We start from the raw sequence: 19,768 nt of genomic DNA on the forward strand, positions 1-19,768 counted from the left end.
TTCCATATGCCATGGGTGCAGCCCTAAAACGACAAACAAACAAACAAAAAGGAGATGTGTTAACATACATACAGTGGAATATTGCTCAGCCATAAAAAAGAATGGGATCTTGCCACTTGGCACAACATGGATGGACTTAGAAGGTATTATGCTAAGTGAAATAAATTAGAGAGAGTAAGACAAACACTGTATGATTTCACTTATATGTGGATTCTAAAAACCAAAACAAACAAATATAACTAAACAGAGTCATAGATACAGAGAATAAACAGGTGGTTGGCGGAGTCGAGGGAGGTAGGGGGAGGAGAGAGGTATAAACTTCCAGCTACAAAATAAATGAGTCATGGGTAAGGAAATGTACAGTGTGAGGAATATAGTCAATAATTATATAACGTCGTTGTATGGTGACACATGGTAGCTATCGTGGTGATCCTTTTGACATGTGTAGAAATATTGAATCACTATGGTATGTGTCAGGAACAAACATAGTGTTGTAGGTCACTTATACTTCACAAACTAGGAAATTCATAGAAAAAGAGATCAGATTTGTGGTTATCAGAGGTGGGGGTGGGTGGGTAGGGGAAGGGGAATTAGTTGCAGGTAATCAGAAGGTACAAACTTCCAGTTAAATAAGTATTAGAGATGTAATGCACAACATAAGAAATATAATTAACACTGCTGTAAGTTATAAAGGACGCTTGTTAGAATAAGTCCTGTGTTCTCATTACAACGAAAAAATATTTTTTCTTTAGTGTTGTAGGTGTATGAGATTAGAGGTTCACTGAACCCATCGTGAGCCTCATTTCATGATGTATATGAGTCAAATGATGTCATACACCCTTTTTTTTTTTTTTGGTCTTTTGGTCTTTTTTTAGGGCCACACCCGTGGCATATGGAGGTTCCCGGGCTAGGGGTCCAATTAGAACTGTAGCCGTCGGCCTATGCCACAGCCACAGCAACGTGGGGTCTGAGCCGTGTCTGTGACCTACACCACAGCTCATGCAACACCGGATCCTCAACCCACTGAGTGAGGCCAGGGATCAAACCTGCATCCTCATGGATGCTAGTCGGGTTCGCCAACTGCTGAGCCATGACGGGAACTCCATATGTTATACACCTTAAATTTACACAGTGCCGTGTGTCAGTTATATCTCAGTAAAACTCGAAGAAAAAAATACTTTCTGTAGCCCCGCCACTTTAATGATGTAAGTCAAAATTCTTCATCTTGCATCTGTGGGGAACACTCTGCCCCACCCAGCACCCCAGCTCTGCATGTGGCATGTGATGTGTGCCCTCTGCCTGGCTGAGCTTGACCTCCTCACTTATAGATATTCTATGGCTCCTTAAACATTCCTTTCCTGTTTCTCACCAAAAGATAAGATTCCCCCTACTTTTGAAATCCCTAACCCCCTACGCATTTTTTTTAAAATGAAGTTTCCTTTGGTGTTTTTTTTTTTTTAATTACAGTTGCAAAACACCCTCATTATAGAAACATCAGGAGGTCCCAATAAGCAAAAAGAACATAACTCAAAATGACCCCCCCCCCCCCAGCCAGAAACAGCTGGTGTTACCACTTCCAAGTTCTTATTTTGCTCGGCTGATTATCATTGTTAGATTTGCCACATTGATTCATTCATTTCAAAACACTTTTTGTATCCACTTAGGAGAGTATATCCTTGGGGCAGGAGGGGGATGAGAATATGACATGAAAGTATTTCCTTGGGGCAGGAGGGGGATGAGAGTATTATGTGAGGTCACGGACAGAGCCTTAAAGGTCAAGGGGGCTCAAAGGAGGGGACTTTGACCCAAACTGGGAAGCATGCTGCAGACCCCCAGGAAAAGTGGTGGCAAACAGGGGGGAGTCTTGGGCCAAGCTGGGGCCAGGGCTGTTTGGAATCTGGGCTGGAGTTCACAGTGGGGTGTGTGCGTGTTGCATGTGCATGGTAAAGGCAGAAGATGCCTCATGGTCCTGGATTCTGCACTTGGAGGTGAGGGGTCACAAGCGTTTGAGCAGGGAACCTGTGCCTTAGGTAGCTGGGTGGCAGGGCAGGGGGATAGGAGGGACAGGCAGGAGCTCCTGGAGGATAAGGACCACTGACTGTATCTCTAGGCCTTGGCTCAGAGCTTTGGGGGGTTAGCCGGAAAGGTGAGGGGAGTCTGGGGACCTGCAGTTGGGTAACATGAGGCAGGTAGCAGGGGATGAAGGTGAGCTGGGGACCCATGGAGGTACACATCAGGCGGCTGTGGAGTCTTGCAGGTGAGACCAAGGAGTGAACTGAGGGAGTGGAGGCTGGGGAGGGGGTGGCACACAGGGAGAGGGCAGAAAACCGGGAGAGGGGACTTCTTTGTGAGGGGTCGGTGAAGGCCAGGTCAGAGTCTGGGCAGCAGGAGCCGGGAAGACTTCATTTCTTCTCCCAGGGCCTCTGGGGAGGCTGCTCTGTCCTCAACAAACCCAACGCTGAGACCACACGCCTCACCTGGAAGAATCTCTGCGTGGCCGGCCCAGGGCCAGCTCCGGAGCTTCTGTTGGGGAAGGGTGGCCTGGTGTCCCCAGGTTTTCGGGCGGGGGGGCTCCAGTGCGGGGGGAGGGATGGTGGAGGATCCGACTCTCCTGCAGACTTTGGAAGGCGGGTCAGCAGACAAAGCCCCAAGCCCCGGGGCGGAATTCCAGGCGGAGGGACCCGGGCACAGAGCACGTAACCACCCACCGTCACCCGCTGGGGAAACACCGAGGCAGTGAAATGGGGAGGGAGCGACGGTGGGGAGGGAGACGCCGAGGAAAGAGCTCCTTCAGGGGTTACTCAACGCCAAGGGCGGCTGCGCAGAGGGGTCGCGGTAGCACTTCATCCCAGTCACTGCCCCCAACCCAGGGTGGCTGAGGATGGGGTCCAGCAGCGTGTGAAGCACTGGTGGCGGAGGGATGGGGGAGCGCGGGGCGGCAGCAAGGTCCCACGGGGCTGCCCTTAGCCAGAGTCCACCTGCCTGCGGAGAACAAGGCTAAGGAGAGAAAAGATTTTATTTTATTATTATTTTTTTATGTCGTGCTCTTCCCCCAGCCCCCTACCCTCGCGCAGGTAGGGGTCATTCAGGAAAACACTTAAGTGTATAAGGGCAACTCCTTGAGTGTGAGCATTGATTGAAGTCATCCACCCAGAGGGCTTAGAACAGTGCCTGCCCCAGAAGTGCTCAGAGGATGTTGGCCACTGTTGCTATTATTGCTATTATTTACCCTCAAGAAACATTACAATTATTGCTGTTATTTACCCTTCACAACTGCTATCGTGAAAGCACCAAAATTACAGTCAAGGGGGTCCTTAGAAGATGTGTGAGGAGATCTGAGATCTGTGCTTGGTCCCGACCCTCTGGTTTATTTTGAACAAGCCACCTCCTCTGTCTGGGCCTCCGTCTCCTCACGTGTCCGGTGGTATTTTGGATTAGAAGACGGCAGGGTTCCCCGCCCCCCATTTCGTGGTGCCGTGAGCCTCCGAGCCGAAGGGTGTTGTTGACAGACGATTTAATCCAAAAGGCAACCAGGAAAGGGAGCGACGGAAAAAATATGGTTTGCTTTAACTGGAAGGGGAAAATCTGGGTAAGCCCCTGAGTCAGCGATCACATGGAGGCAGTGAGGCCTTCCAGGCTTTGTGGTGCTGCAGTGGGAACACTTTTCCTCCCTTCCCTCAGGGCATCCTGTTTCTGGAAAAACCCCTGGCTCAGGCTGAGGGTCCACTTTGGCCCTTGCGCGCCCCCTGGTGGTCCTATTTGAACACGGGGCGGGGAGCTGAGGCTAGGCCACGCCCCTCTGCCTGCAAGGGCGCTTGCCTCCCGCTGTGGGAGGGGCCGGGAGGACCACACTCACCGCCACGAAGGCCTCCCAGCCGCCACCCTGGTGGCCATTTCTCTTTGCCAGGACCCTGCTGACCAGCTCTTCTTTCTAGACCCCTCTCCCTTCCTGTCTCTGGGGCTACATCATCTTGGTTCACTCCCTTCCCTTCTAGAAACATGTTTGCCGCTCCTTTTTCTTTTTTTTTTTTGTCTTTTGTTGTTGTTGTTGTTGCTATTTCTTGGGCCGCTCCGCGGCATATGGAGGTTCCCAGGCTAGGGGTTGAATCGGAGCTGTAGCCGCCAGCCTACGCCAGAGCCACAGCAACGCAGGATCCGAGCCGCGTCTGCAACCTACACCACAGCTCACGGCAACGCTGGATCGTTAACCCACTGAGCAAGGGCAGGGACCGAACCCACAACCTCATGGTTCCTAGTCGGATTCGTTAACCACTACGCCACGACGGGAACTCCTGCCGCTCCTTTTTCTAAGCTCAAATGCCACCACTCCATGAAGCTTTGAACACTGCTGTCTTCTCCTCCATGAATTACCTTGTTTGACTCTCAGGTGACTGGCTGGCCTTCCTCTTGACCTCCTGTGGGTACACGTGTTGGTGGTAGGCCCTTCTGAATACACTTGCGTTTGATGAATTTCTGTGTTCTCTAATTTCCCAGTCGCTTGCTGGCCCAGAGGGGCCCTCTGCAAGGGGTGGCTCTTCCTCAGGGGTGGCTCCTCTGCCCTCTGCTCCCCTTTTTCCCTGGACACTCTTCCCCCTTGTTCCTCCTGCTGTGCCTCTTTTGAGCTGACCTCTTCCTAAATTCATCCTGGCGTCCAAGGCCTTGTTGAGCATTTCCACTTTCTTTTCCTTTTCTTTTATCTTCTTAGGGCCACACCTGCAGCATATGGAGGTTCCCAGGCTAGGGTTCGAATCAGAGCTGCAGCTGCTGTCCTACGCCTCAGCCACAGCAATGCAGGATCTGAGCCGCATCTGCAGGCTACACGCAGCTTGTGGCAACACCAGATCCTTAACCCACTGAGCAAGGCCAAGGATTGAACCTGCATCCTCACAGACTCTAGGTCGGGTTCTTAACCCAACCCAACAGGAGTGCCATAATGGGAAGGCCAGTGTTTCTACTTTAGTGTCTCCCAAAGTATGCCCGCATCGTAATCCCCCACATCCGTGATGATACCACCTTGCACAGCCGAAGGGATTTTGCACATATAGAGGTGAGGAGGTTATCCTGGCATGTGCTTGTGGGCCCAGTGTAATCCCAAGAGTCTGCAGGAGAAGAGGCAGGAGGGTCAGAGCCAGAGAAGGAGCCCCGAAGGTGGTAGCGGAGGTGTGAGGGATGCAGGGCTGCATGCCGAAGAACGCAGGCAACCTCCAGAAGCTGGAAATGGCAGGAAAGTGGATTCTCCCTTAGAGCTGCCTGAAGGAACATATGTAGCCCTGCTGACTCATAGGCTTCTGACCTGCAGAACTGTAAATAATACATGCTGTTTGAAGCCACTAAATTTGTAGTAATTTGTCAGAGAAGCAATAGGAAAAAAATAGACATTTCAAGATAAACATCAGCCCTCATAGTCTTCAAGGGCCTCCCTACCCAAGAATCCACCTTCTTTCTTCTTGGTCCCCACACCCCCACCCCGTTCACCCCCCCAGTCAGCCCTCCCCTCCCCTCCCCTGTGACTTCTGGCCATGGCGTCCCACACCTGCTTATGGAATGTGGCTCTTGCTACCTAGTACCTGTCACTGGTGGGAGGAACCACAGAGATTGTCTAATTGAAAAACGAAGAAGTGAGCCTGAGGCAGGAGGAGTGATTTAGAGGAAAGATCAGACCTCAGGTCTTTTGAGCCAGGCCCGTGTTGGTTGCTCAGCAACCTTCCTTCCTCCTGCCTCCACCCGAGATGGGGACCGTGTCCCCGAAACTCTTCCTCAGCTCAAACAGTTGTCCCACCCTTCCTCCTGCCTCCCTGTAATTCACCTGTCCACTCTGCACACATCGCTGGAAGGACTGTCCTGCCATGTCACTGCATTTGGGCTGCCTTTGGCTGCCCTGCTCTCACCGTAACTTTTCCTGGTGTGAAACACACACACAGTCAGTGTGGAGACTACCCACGTAGCGGACGAAGTTTATGACAATTTCATGGAGAGGTGGGAGAGGGGAGACAGCTCTCATGCTAGAGAACACCATTCTAAAACCCCCTTTTGGCTGGAGAGGGTGTGGAGCAAAGGGAACCTTCTGCACTGTTGGTGGGAATGTAAATTGGTGCAACCACTATGGAAAACAATTTGGAGATACTTTAGAAAACTATCCATAGAACTACCATATGACCCAGCAATCGCACTCTTGGGCCTATATCCAGACAAAACTTTCCTTGAAAAAGACACATGCACCTGCGTGTTCATTGCAGCACTGCTCACAATAGCCAAGACATGGAAACAACCCAAATGTCCACTGACAGATGAGTGGATTAGGAAGATGTGGTATATGGAGTTCCCGTCGTGGCGCAGTGGTTAACGAATCCGACTAGGAACCATGAGGTTGCGGGTTCGATCCCTGCCCTTGCTCAGTGGGTTAATGATCCGGCGTTGCCGTGAGCTGTGGTGTAGGTTGCAGACGCGGCTTGGATCCCGCGTTGCTGTGGCTCTGGCGTAGGCCAGTGGCTACAGCTCCGATTGGACCCCTAGCCTGGGAATCTCCATATGCCGCGGGAGCGGCCCAAGAAATAGCAAAAAGACCAAAAAAAAAAAAAAAAGGAAGATGTGGTATATATACACAATGGAAGACTACTCAGCCATAAAAAAGAACAAAAGAATGCTGTTTGCAGCAACTTGGATGGAATTAGAGACTCTCATACTAAGTGAGGTTAGTCAGGAAGACAAATACCATCTGCTACCACTTATATCTGGAATCTAATATATGGCACGAATGAACATTTCCATAGAAAAGAAAATCATGGACACAGAGAGCAGACTTGTGGTTGCCAAGGGGGAGGGGGAGGGGGAGGGAGTGGATTAATTGGGACCTTGGGGTTAATAGATGCCGACTATTGCCTTTGGAATGGATAAGCAATGAGATCCTGCTGTGTAGCACTGGGAACTATATCTAGTCACTTATGATGGAGCATGATAATGTGAGAAAAAGAATGTAAAATGTACGTGTAACTGGGTCAACTTGCTGTACAGTAGAAAATTGACAGAACACTGTAAACCAGCTATTAAGGAAAAAATAAAAATCATTATAAAAAATAAGAAAAAAATTAAAATTAAAATAAAAAAAATAAGAAAAAAAAAAGAAAAAACAACTCCCTTTATGGGGAGGTCCCTTTGTGGCTAAGTGGTATCAAACCTGGCTAGTATCCTTGAGGATGCAGGTTCGATCCCTGGCCTCACTCAGTGGGTTATGGATCTAGCTTTGATGTGAGCTATGGTGTGGGTCACAGATGTGGGTCACAGATGTGGCTCAGATCTGGTGTTGCTGTGGCTGTGGTGTAGGCCGGCAGCTACAGCTCCGATTCGACCCCTAACCTAGGAACTTCCATATGCCATGGGTGTGGCCCTAAAAAGACAAAAACAAAAAACAAACAAAACCCCAACCCTTTTGGGAGTTCCCTGGTGGCTCAGTGGGTTAAGGATCCTGTTGTCACTGCTGTGGCTCAGGTCACTGCCATGGTGCTGGTTCAGTTCCTAGCCCAGGAACTTCCCCCTGCTGTGGGCTTGGCCAAAAAGAAAACAACAAACCCTTTTTGGGTCTCTCTGTCTTCAAACACCCATTCTGTGCGACCACACCTGCCTGGTCTCCTGCAGCCCAGCCCAGTCCCTGTGGGCCTCTGGCCCTCACCTCTGGTTCACGGGGAGCAACGTTGCTCTCACTCCACGTGTCCAGTTTGCATCCTCTGCTTCCCACTTACCCTAACTCAGCAAAGCAAATCACATTTCTCAGGATCTGTCCTCTTTAGAAGATTGAGGGGTGGGGAAGCCTCGTCAGGAGCTAATAGTTAATATCACCCTTTCGTCCTCACTCCTAAAGCTTTGCTTTGCTCTTTCCCGCTCATCATTCCAGCTCGAAAACCTCCCAGCTCCACTTACTTCTAGATTGTTTGCCATAACACTTACCACTTTCTAAAAGAGGAAAGAATTTTCTTAGGACGTGTGTTGTTTATCATCTGCCTCCTCTTGCTGGAATGTTGACTCCTCCAGAGCGGGGATTTTTTTTTGTCTTTTTTTGTCTTTTTGCTATTTCTTGGGCCGCTCCCGCGGCATATTGAGGTTCCCAGGCTAGGGGTTGAATCAGAGCTGTAGCCACCAGCCTACGCCAGAGCCACAGCAACGCGGGATCCCAGCCACATCTGCGACCTACACCACAGCTCACGGCAACACCGGATCATTAACCCACTGAGCAAGGGCAGGGACCGAACTCGCAACCTCATTGTTCCTAGCCACTGCGCCACGACGGGAACTCCATAGAGCGGGGATTTTGATGTTCTCAGATGTTTTCCAAGGGCCTCCAACAGTACCTGACTCACAGCAGGTGCACGGTAAGTATTTACTGAATGTATGCAAAGCTAACGTCCTAATTCTAAGCTCATCCTAAACACCCTCTGCGCTCTGTCTTCGCGAGTATTTGCAGGTCTCTTTCCTCTCTCATCTATGGCAGGGTTCCTACCTCTTCTTTCCTCAGCCCCAGCCCCTGACCCGTCCTCCTCTCCTCTCTCCCATGGGCAGCTTACCCATCTTTGAGGCCAGCTGGGCTCCCCCCCCAATCCCCGCCTTCCACGCATCCTTGTCAACCCCATCTGGCCCTCCCTCTCAGGGCTCCCCTGCCATTGCTTTCTGAATTACCCACTGGGCTCGGATCAGATGTTGTCCTGAATGGTAACTTCACGTTCCATGCATCTTTTTTTTTTTTTTTTCAAAAGTCCCCCCCAGTAATGACCGTTCCTGGAGTATCCACAGCCAGTATTCTGCTGACATTAAATGAAAAGATAAGTCTGAAGAACTAACACTTGGATGGGCACACCTGCTGTATGCATTTAATTGCCGAACAGCCTTCTGAGGTGGGTAGTGACTGGACAAATGGGGAAACGGAGGCCCCATGACTTAGCTTGCTGGGAAGCAGCAGGGCTGGGATTTGCGCCCCGGTGACCTGGCTCCAGAGCCCGGGTTTGGAACTGCTGCTCCCCAGGGTGAGTGGCTGTGTTCGCTTTGGTGCTCTCTCTGCCATTCTTGTCCCCTGGTGGTGGAGGTGGGTGAAGGGGCTGCAGGTGATGCCCCAGGGGGTGTGCCATCCTGAAGGTACCTCCCTGGGGCTAAGATGTCATTGTCATCTTAGGGGCCAATGACAGGTGAGTTTGTGCCTTGGTCCTGTCCCTCAGCCTCCCTTTCCATGGCTGCTGACCTCTGTTCTGGGTAGTGGTTCTGGATTCGTGAGGAGGATCAGGGGCTGGACTCAGCCCTTCTCCTAGGTGGGGAGTGTGTGTGTGTGTGTGTGTGTGTGTGTGTGTGTAGCCCTGGGATATTTCTGTGTGGGTTCAGACACATATGGGCAGGTGGAATGTAGTTAAGATGAAGCTGAAAGTAAGAAGTTGTAGCTGGTGTCCACCCTGGGGCCTGCGGGAATGGCCCAGAGGGAGGCATATTGCCATGGAGTCATTGCCTGCAGAGAGGTGGAGTCTGGACCCCATGGTGTGGCACAGGAAGCCCTGGCAACCTGGCCTCTGCTGCTGCCCATCACCCATTCTCCCCTTCTGGCATCTTATATGCTTTAGCTGTTTTGTACTACTTTTCTTTTTGTCCTTTATTCTCTCTCTCTCTCTCTCTTTTTTTTTTCCTTTTTATGGCCATACCTGCGGCATATGGAAGTTCCTGGGTTAGGAACTGTAGCTGCTGGCTTCGACACAGCCACAGTAATGCAGGATCTGAGCCTCAGCTGTGACCTGCACCACAGTTCAGAGCAACGCCGGATCCTTAACCCACTGAGCAAGGCCAGGGATTGAACCTGCATTCTCATGGACATTATGTCAGGTTCCTAACCTGCTGAGCCACAGTGGGAACTCCTCTCTTTCTTAATAACTCCTTTATTTTGGAATAATTTTAGGTTTACAGAAAAGCTGCAAAGATACTATGGCTTACCCCTAATGTTAACATCTTAAAAAAACCATCGTTTATTTGTCAGAACTAAGAAGTTAACACTAGTGAGTGCTATTAACTGAAGTGCAGATTTTATTCAGATTTCACCCATTTCTCTCCTTTTCCTGTCATGGAGTCCAATCCGAGATTCCACATTGATTTAGCCCTTTGCCTTCTTTGCTTCTCTGAACATCCTGGGCTCGTTCCTGTGTCTCTACCTTTGACCCTGTCATTCTCTTGTCTACAGTAACTTTCCTGTTGCCAGCAAACTCCTATTCATCCTGCAGCAACCTCTCAGGTCAGGGGTAATGTGGGGAACTTGGTAGGAACGGGGCTTTGGGATCTGGCTGTTCGAAATAGGAAATGGGGGAGAATTTCCATTTACCCCTTCCATACTCGGGATCTCATTTGACTCTCATTTGGGTTTTGTGTAACCTACTTGATGCAAATTCATGCAAATGTTAGTGTATATTATTGTTCATTCCCCTCTCCCCCAGCTTCGGTCACCCAAGGGACTGCGTCGACAGGTGACCTTCACAGAACTGTGCAGGCAGCTGGAGGCAGTGCTGGAGGAGAGCTCAGGTCCCCTGGCCTCCAGTTTCATTGGCTCCCCTCTCCTGTCACGCTTAGCTGCCTCCATGTTCCTCCACTGTCCTGGTCCGGGGATGCTTTGGTGTAGCGCTGGGCTCGGTACGGTGGGTGGTGGGTTCCCTGTGGTTTCTCGGCCGGCTGCACATTTAGAATGGTTGCATCATCCTCAGCTTTAGGGACTTTCCTCAGGCTGCTCAAGGCCAACCTGTCACTGGTGTCCCCACAACCCTTCCATCCACCTCTGCCAAGCAGGCCAGGACAGTCCCCAGGATGCCGGACCCCTGGGCTCCCTGACTCCACACTCCCCCCAAGGGCTTTGGCAGGGTCTTCTGCTGCCCCCAGCATCCTCTCTGCCCCCTCGTCCCCTCCTCGGGCTGCCCTTCCTCACCTGGCATCCTTGGGGAGGCTAAGTCTCCAGGAAGCATTAGATTTGTATTTTCTCCTGGATTTAACTTTTTTGGGGGGACATTCCTTATGGTGCATGGAAGTTTCCAGGCCAGGGATTGAACCTGTGCCACAGCATTGACCCAAAGCCACTGCAGTGACGACGCTGGATCCTTAACCTTCGGTGCCACAAGAGAAGTTCCTGAATTTAACTTTTACGTAGATCATTCATTTACACGACTGAGGAATAAAGGTATAAAAGAGTGGAGAGGGAAGCGTGTATCTTCTGGAAATTGTTATAGGTTGAGAGAGATTTAGGACGCATATCAACCCAGTACGACATGAGGGTCTTTTTTTGTGTCCTGATTCAGACAGACCAATTATTAAAACAAACTTTTGTAGGCAGTTAGGGAAATTTATTTATTTATTTATTTATTTATTTATTTAGTCTTTTTAGGGCTGCACCTACAGTGTATGGCAGTTCCCAGGCTAGGGGTCGAAGCGGAGCTGTAGCTGCTGGCCTACACCACAGCCACAGCAACGCAGGATCCGAGCCGCGCCTGCAACTTACCCCACAGCTCAAGGCCACACCAGATCCTTAGTACAGTGGGCGAGGCCAAGGATCGAACCCCTGTCCTCATGAATGCTAGTTGGGTTTGCTAACCACTGCACCACGACGGAAACGCCTCACATGGGTCTTTAAACTCAGAGAGTCTTCCTGGCTGTGGTCAGAGAGGGATGTGACAGAGAGGCATGGCAATGCTGGCTTTGAAATGGAAGGAAGGAGCCACGTGCCAAGGGTGGAGGACAGCCCCCAGAAGCTGGAAGAGGCAAAGAAGGGAATTCTCCCCTGGAGCTTCCGGAAAGGAAGGCAGCCCTGCTGGTACCTTGGTTGTAGTTCACACCTCTGACCTCCAGAAGAGCAGTTATGCCATAAACACATGTGGTTAAGTTTTGGTAATTTGTTACGGCAGCAATAGAAAATGACTGCATTCCTTCTTGGAGCTATTTCAGGGCAGAGATGCCAGAAGCACCAGCATCTCAGTTCTACTTGGGGTCTGGAGGCTGACAGATCAGGGCTTGTGTCCTGGCTCTGCCGCATGTTAGCTGTGCAACTGTGGGTGAGTTACGCCCCCTCTCTGGGCCTGCCTCCTTGTCTGTAAAAAGGGCAGTAAGAGCACCTGCCTCACAGGGTTGCCCTGATGGCGAAATCATACAGCGCGTGCAAAACCTTCAGCACATAGTAACTGCTCAGGAGAAGCCAGCTGTGAATAATACTGTGACCATGACCACCATTCTAACGCGGTGCTCTCCCTGGATCCTCCAGGTCCCATTGTCCTCTCTTTTGATTCCTTAGGGACCTGGGAGGTGGCGCATACATTAGCCCTTGTTTCTGCAGCAAACACCCTCTCTCGTCTGAGTCTGGTGTGCGTGTTTCCCTGTGCGGGAGCCCGTTTCTCCTGACAGTGGTCAGCAGCCTGGGGGCCAGGCTCCGGTCCCATGACAAGGGCTTGGCACTGGGAACTAGGGTCCCAAGCCGCTTGAGTGATTGATTCATTATTGGCAGCTCCCAAGAGACTGTTTTCTCACTCTTCCCAAACTCGAGGGAAGACCCTGGCAGGCTCCTGTGCTGCTTCCACGTGTCACAGCCCCTCAGAGTGATGGGAACCTCCAGGACCCCATCTGTCCCCACGAGCCAGCTCTTGTATGAGCTCCCCTCCTCCTGAGGCTGGCCACCTTTGATCAGGTAGTTCTGGTTATTAGAAAGGTTTTCTCCCCACCTGTGACCCCTGTCCCTGTCCTGCCCACTGGGGCCACCTGGAGTCCACTTCCCCTTCTGCCTTTTGGCTGTGTGAGGGCTGGCAGAAGGAGCAGAGGTTTGGGGGGCAGAGCTGTGGGGTCCAGTCCCAGCTTGGCCACTTATATGCTGGTGGCCTTGGGATTAATGGCTTTGGGATTATTTGAGTCTTTTTTTTTTTTTAAACCATTTTTAAAAAATTTTTTTCCTCTTTTTTTGGGGGGGCTGCACCCATGATACATGGAACTTCCTAGGCTAGGGGGTCAAATCAGAGCTGCAGCTGCCGGCCTATGCGCCATAACTACAGCAATATGGGATCCAAGCCACATCTGCAACCTATGCCACAGCTCGTTGCAATGCCAGATCCTTAGCCCACTGAGGGAGGCCAGGGATCCAGCCTGCATCCTCGTGGATACCAGTCAGATTCTTAACTCACTGAACCACAGTGGGAACTCCAGTCGTGTGTCTTTTAATCCCAAACTCCTAATTTACCTCCCTGGCCTCCGCTCCCGGTATTCCCTTTGGTAACCATAAGTTTATTTTCTATGTCTGTGAGTCTGTTTCAGATTCGTAAATAAGTTCATTTGTATCATTTTAAAAATATATTTTTAGATTCCACATGTAAGTGATATCATATGGTATCTATCTTTCTCTTTCTGACTTACTTCACTTAATGTGAAAGTCCATCCATGTTGCTGCAAATGACATTTCATTCTTTTTCGTGGCTGAGTAATATTCCATTGCATATGGCTATCTGTATGAGTCTTTTCTAAAACCTGTTTTTGTAATCTGTAAAAAAAAGAAAAACCCAAACACCTACATTTCGGGATCATTGTGGGAGCCTATGGAAGGCACCTCCACACAGCAAACACCCAGTAAATACTGCATCCCTTCCCCTGGCTCCAGGCCACTCCTGGGTTCACTGTCTGCCCTTTGGGGAGGTGGCTTGGAGGCCCCACCCTGTCTCTGCTGCTCTGGGAGTGATGGGGCCAGTTTCGGGGCGGGGGAGGGGGCGCCCTAACTGCCTGGACTCTTTCTTCTGCTTTGGGACAACCTTCACCTCAGTCTTCTTCTGCCCAGCTGCGGCTTTCTCTCAGCCTTGGCCTCCTGCCTGGGGCACCCTCCCTCCTCTTTGGGGGAGGCACCGTCCTCTCTCGCGGCTAAGACTGAAGTCCGGCTTACCCTCCTGGCTCCTCTGGCTTCCCTGTGTCTGGTGGTGCTGAAACCCTCCTTTCCCTGATGCTTCTGCTGGGCATAGAAATCAAAACTTACTTTTAGCTCTGGCCCTGGTCCATCACACGGCACTGCTCTCTGCATGAGCTTCTTCAGATCTGCAAGTTGTTTTCCTGACTCCTTAGAACCTCAGGAATGTTCTCGGTTACTGCATCTCCGTGGGCTCCGCTTGCAGTTCTCGCCCTGCAGCCAACACCATTGATTTCTGTCACAAACACTCTGTGGTGTGGCTCCCAGCACCTTGCCCCTCTGCTGTACCCGCCCCCTGTTCCTGCCTCCAGAAGGATGAACTGTCTCGGGATGGCAGGGTGTTTATGCACCCTACACACACACACATACACACACACACACACACCCTACACACACACACACCCGTCCTGCTTTCCACGGCATGGCACAGGGTTGGCGGTGGCTGGATCAGCTCAGCTTTCAGGGGCAAAGTGGTTAACCAAGAGATTACCGCACTGTCCCCTTCAATTTAAATTTCAGATGAAAATGAACAAACAAGCGCCCCCTCTGAGGACAGAGTCATCCGCTGACACTGACACAGAACAGCAGGCTTCTAAACCGAATCAGGCAGTGTTTCCCCAGTCCTGGCGGAGACCTTGCCTCAGTCTCCAGGCTGAGTTCCCAGCATCTCTAGCACGGATCTCACTGTCAAAATAGCCCCGTCTAACTCTAGACGGGAATCTCCCCGAGGACCTGGGACACTTTGTCCTCAACTTTTTTTTTTTTTGGTCTTTTTTTGTCTTTTTAGGGCCACATCCGAGGCATATGGAGGTTCCCAGGCTAGGGGTCCAACACACAGCCACAGCAATGCCAGATCCGAGCCGTGACTGCGACCTACACCACAGTGGCAACACCAGATCCTAACCCACTGAGTGAGGCCAGGGATCGAACCCGCAGCCTCATGGTTCCTAGTTGGATTCGTTCCTGCTGCGCCATGACAGCAGGAACCCCTGTTCTCAACTTTGAAATCTCCGTTTCCTTGAGATAGAAACCCCAGTTCCTCAGGGCCTTTGATACAATGCCCACACCGTATGGTGCATCTGGCCACCCACCCCTCCCTCAACACACACTCCTAGACTCTGGGATGATTCTTGAAACCGAGGTACTCTGCACCTCTGGCCTCGCCCCTGCTGTTCCCCCAGCCTGGATCCTTCTCTCTCAGGATCCTTCACTTCTTTGGATCTTGCTCCCGAGGGCCCTTACGGGAGCTGGCTTCTCGACTTGACGTGTGGCCTTGCCCAGCCCAGCCACGCATCCCTGCCCCTCCCCTGCTTTGCGCCTTCTGTTGGCTTTACCAGCAGCTGACTTGTTACCCATTGATTTTTTTGGTCTTTGTCTCCATCCACTTGGATGTAAACTTCACAGGGGCCACGGCTGTATCTTATGTTTGCTGCTGCATCTCCGGGGCCTAGAGGGTGCCCACGGTGGGTGTTAATACTTATTTGTCGAAAAGGAAGCGAGGGCTCAGTGTGTGTGGATGGATGAGTGACTCGTAGCGGAAGCCTCTCAGCATGGCTGGACCCCTGATAAGGGGGTGCCAGGGAGGGGGAGGGGGCCCCACGTGGCTTCCCCCTGACAGCTGAGTGGCTACCTGCTTGCCAAGCAGGACACACCGAGGGAGGAGGGCTGGTGTGCCAGTGGAGGGGGGGCCCCGGGAGGGGGGGCCGCCCCCAGGAGGCCATACTGGGCTTGGCCAAGGGTGAAGGGCCCCTGGTCGGCAGCCAGACATTCCTGCCCTTCCCTTCCTGTCCAGTGAGTCAGTCAGGCCGGTGAAATTCTCGGGAAGTGGCCCTTGTCAAGGGTACAGCGGGTCTAGAGGTCAACCAAACAAGCACTTGCTCATCCAGCCCCCCCACAGACCCCGCCCACACCTTGAGCTCAGACTGCTGGCCCCCAGAGTGGGAGAGAACGCATTCCTGCTGTGTAAGGGTGCCCCCGCCCCAGGGTTCCCCCCCACCCCCCGGCCTGAGGTCCTGGATGACAGGGCCCCAGGAACACAGCACCTCTCCTGCCCACTGATGCTCATCTTCTCATCCCTTGATTTCTGGAATTCAGGCTGGAAGGGGAGGAGGAGCTGCCTGTTGGGACCCCTCTGCTTTTCTTACCTGTTGTCTTGGCTGCCCCCCTGCTCCCCCTTTCTCTGGTCTCATCATACAGTTTGCTTCTGGTGCTGGATCTGTCAACCCGACTAGACTGTGGGTCCTTTTGTGCTCACTTGCCACTGTGTCCTCATTGTTTGGCTCCCTGGAGGCGCTCTGCACACGTCTGTAAATGAATGAATATGTGAAGGAAGGAGGAAGGAAGGGATCCCGTCCTCCTGGGCTGGTCAGAGAGGCTTGGACAAAAGTCTGTGCTTATAATAAGCAGGAGCGTCTGTGCTTATAATAAGCAGGAGCAGGAGTTCCTGTCATGGCGCAGCAGAAACGAATCCGAGTAGGAATCATGAGGTCGCAGGTTCGATCCCTGGCCTCGCTCAGTGGGTTAAGGATCCGGCGTTGTCATGAGCGGTGGTGTAGGTCACAGATGTGGCTCTGATCCCACGTTGCTGTGGCTGTGGTGTAGGGTGGTAGCTGCAGCTCTGATTTGACCCCTATCCTGGGAACCTCCATATGCTGCACCTGCGGTCCTACAAAGCAAAAAAAAAAAAAAGCAGGAGCAGCAAAGTCCCTCTCATAAGCACACAAACTGCTAGCAGCAACCTCTCCTGGGTTGCTGACTCCTCAGGAAGTCCTTCGGGGGTGCCCTGTGGGCTCTGGGGCAGGGCAGGGGACCTGGTGGATAAATCTTTTTCCTTAGTCCTCACCTAGCATTTGTCCAGCAATAGGAAGGCCAAGGATAAAGGCTTCCTATATTATGTAGGGCAGAGCCTGGAGATGGATTGGGAGAGAAAAGTGGTGGGGTGTATTGGGGTGCAGTCGGGGTACACGTTCCTCTTCCTTTTTACTCCTCCACACCCTGCTTCTTTGTTGGAACCAAAAAGTGGCGGCAGGAGGATGAGAAGGAAACCAAGGTCTTCTCATCATGTTTTATTCATAGATTTGATAAATATTTATAGGCCGACTCCGTGCCTGACACTGTGATTGGGCCAAGGGTGGAGGGAAGAGTGGACGCAATCTCCAGCTCCAAGGAGCGCACAGCTGGACAGGGAGATGGACAAGGTAACAGTCCCAGAACATGGCCAGGGCTGCTTCCGATGGCTCTATGTAGGTGGCTTTGGGAACAGAGGAGATACTCCCAGTGTGGGACTTGGTGCTGTTTGCCTGGAGGAGGTGCCATCAGAAAAAGGCCTTGAAGGATGAATAGGAGTTTGACATGCAAAGAAGGGGAGGGGTTGGGGAGGGGAGAGAGCATAATCCAAGCAGGGGGAATAGCAGCTGGCCAGGGGGAACGTTGCGAAAGGGCTGGTAGGTCTGGGTTAATGGGCTTGGGCACGGGGGTGGCAGGAGGTAGAACAGAGGTTGTAGGAAGAGAGGATGGCCAGGGGCCTGCCACTCCAGGCTGCTACTCTTGCTCTCAAGAGTGAGCGGAGGTGAATCTTGGCATCATGTCAGGGTGCTGGTTATTATCTGTTTGCCCGCCTCTGCCAGTTCACCCACCTTCTACCCTGCTCTGACCTCGTTTGCTGCTTCCCCCAGGCTCCTGAGCCCTCTGGCTGGAGGGCAAGAGAGAGAGGTTGGGGTATTTATCCTCATTGCCTTGTCACATTCCAGGTGGTGGTTGCGTCCCTCTGTGGCCACAGTTCCTGCCAGGCACCTCCTCATGCTCAGTCTCTCTGTTTTCCTCTCTTTGGCCCTCAGCCCTAGGGAGGCTGAGATTTCCCACTGCTGCTGGTCCCCAGGGGCTCCTCCACCCCCTTCCTTTCACTTAACTAACTCTGCATTAAGCTCTCTTGATTTTTTGACTTTTTTTTTTTTTTTTTTTAGGGCCACAGGTGCGACATATGGAAGTTCCCAGGCTAGGGGTCCAATCAGAGCTACAGCTGCTGGCCTACACCACAGCCACAGCCACGCCAGATCTGAGCCACGTCTGCGACCCACACCACAGCTCACGGCAACGCCGGATCCTTAACCCACCGAGCAAGGCCAGGGATCAAACCCTCAACCTCATGGTTCCTAATCGGGTTCGTTAGCCACTGAGTCACTATGGGAACTCCTCAAGGTTATAGTTTAGATACTAATAGGGCGAAATTATTATCCAATGGAGGAAGTTCAGAGAATCAGAGACAAAGCCATTGGATCTAGAGGAGGCAGATGATAGTGTTTCATTCTTTTTTTTTTGGCTTTGCCCATAGTATGTGGAAGTTCCTGGGCCAGGGATCGAACCCACGCCACCGTAATGATCCAAGCCACAGCAGTGACAATGCTAGATCCTTAACCCACTGAGCCACCAGGGAACTCCTGGTTCATTTTTACACATGTGCCGAGTCAGCCCACCTCGCATCCATTCACCCTTTTTTATTTTGGTTTGTTTGTTGGTCTTTTTGGGACTGCAGCTATGGCATATAGAAGTTCCCAGGCTAGGGGTCAAATCGGAGCTTTGACTGCCGACCTACGCTACAGCCACAGCAATGTGGGATCCAAGCTGCATCTGCAACCTACACAGCAACTCACGGCAACACCAGATCCCCAACCCACTGAGTGAGGCCAGGGATCGAACCCACATCCTCAGGGGTACTAGTCAGGTTCGTTACTGTGGAGTAACAACGGGAACTCCCATTCACCACCCTTTGCATGAAACTGTTATCTCAAATTTCCCTTAAGTTCCCTCCCTTCTCTATCCTCCACCCTCCCGTTTGATTCAGGTGGGATTGATCCAGCTCTGTGAGTCAGCTCATTGGCCAAAGCCATGCTGGGTCACCAAAGCCACAGTGATGAGTCTGGGAGGGATTTGGGTTCCAACCAGGGCCAATGAGACTTCACCTGTGGTTTCTTAGGGAGAGGCAGAGGCTCCTCCCGGATGGGCTTGAACTTGGACCCATAAGCACTGGAACACTGTCTCCACTTGTTATCACAAGTGGCCTGAGGAGACAACAGCAGAGAAATGGAGAGAAACCAGGTCTTTGAGGGAACATAAGCCCCAGGAAGCCTGGAAGGCAGTCCAGCCCGACCCCTGCATGTTTCTGTTAATTGAGCTCTTATTGGGTTTCTGTCTTCCCCTCTTTTCTGAACACTTGGGGCTAAGAGGATCCTACATGAAGCAATTGTCATCATCAAATGTTGTCTTATATTCTAGTTATTTTAGAAATGGTGTGTCACCCATATGTTCATTGCAGCATTAATCACAATAGCCAAGATGCGGAAACAACCTACATGTCTATTGACAGATGAATGGATTAAGAAGATGTGGTATATGCACCCGCATGTTCATTGCAGCACTATTCACAATAGCCAAGACTTGGAAACAACCCAAATGTCCATGACAGATGATTGGATTCGGAAGATGTGGTATATATACACAATGGAATACTACTCAGCCATAAAAAAGAATGACATAATGCCATTTGCAGCAACATGGATGGAGCTAGAGAATCTCATACTGAGTGAAATGAGCCAGAAAGACAAAGACAAATACCATATGATATCACTTATAACTGGAATCTAATATCCAGCACAAATGAACATCTCCTCAGAAAAGAAAATCATGGACTTGGAGAAGAGACTTGTGGCTGCCTGATGGGAGGGGGAGGGAGTGGGAGGGATCGGGAGCTTGGGCTTATCAGACACAACTTAGAATAGACTTACAAGGAGATCCTGCTGAATAGCATTGAGAACTTTGTCTGGATACTCATGTTGCAACAGA

General features: G+C 51.3%; 1 long non-coding RNA gene across 1 annotated transcript; it reads right to left on the bottom strand.

Moving 5' to 3' along the window:
• Positions 1 to 1,567: 1,567 nt before the first annotated feature.
• LOC125131324 (uncharacterized) lies at positions 1,568 to 14,286 on the bottom strand. Its single transcript, XR_007135890.1, has 2 exons — positions 14,000 to 14,286; positions 1,568 to 2,997 (listed from the first exon to the last, which is right to left on the bottom strand). It is a non-coding gene; the product is annotated as an uncharacterized LOC125131324 (long non-coding RNA).
• Positions 14,287 to 19,768: the final 5,482 nt, after the last annotated feature.

Source organism: Phacochoerus africanus, chromosome 7 (genome assembly GCF_016906955.1).
Source record: "Phacochoerus africanus isolate WHEZ1 chromosome 7, ROS_Pafr_v1, whole genome shotgun sequence".
NCBI lineage: Eukaryota > Metazoa > Chordata > Mammalia > Artiodactyla > Suidae > Phacochoerus > Phacochoerus africanus.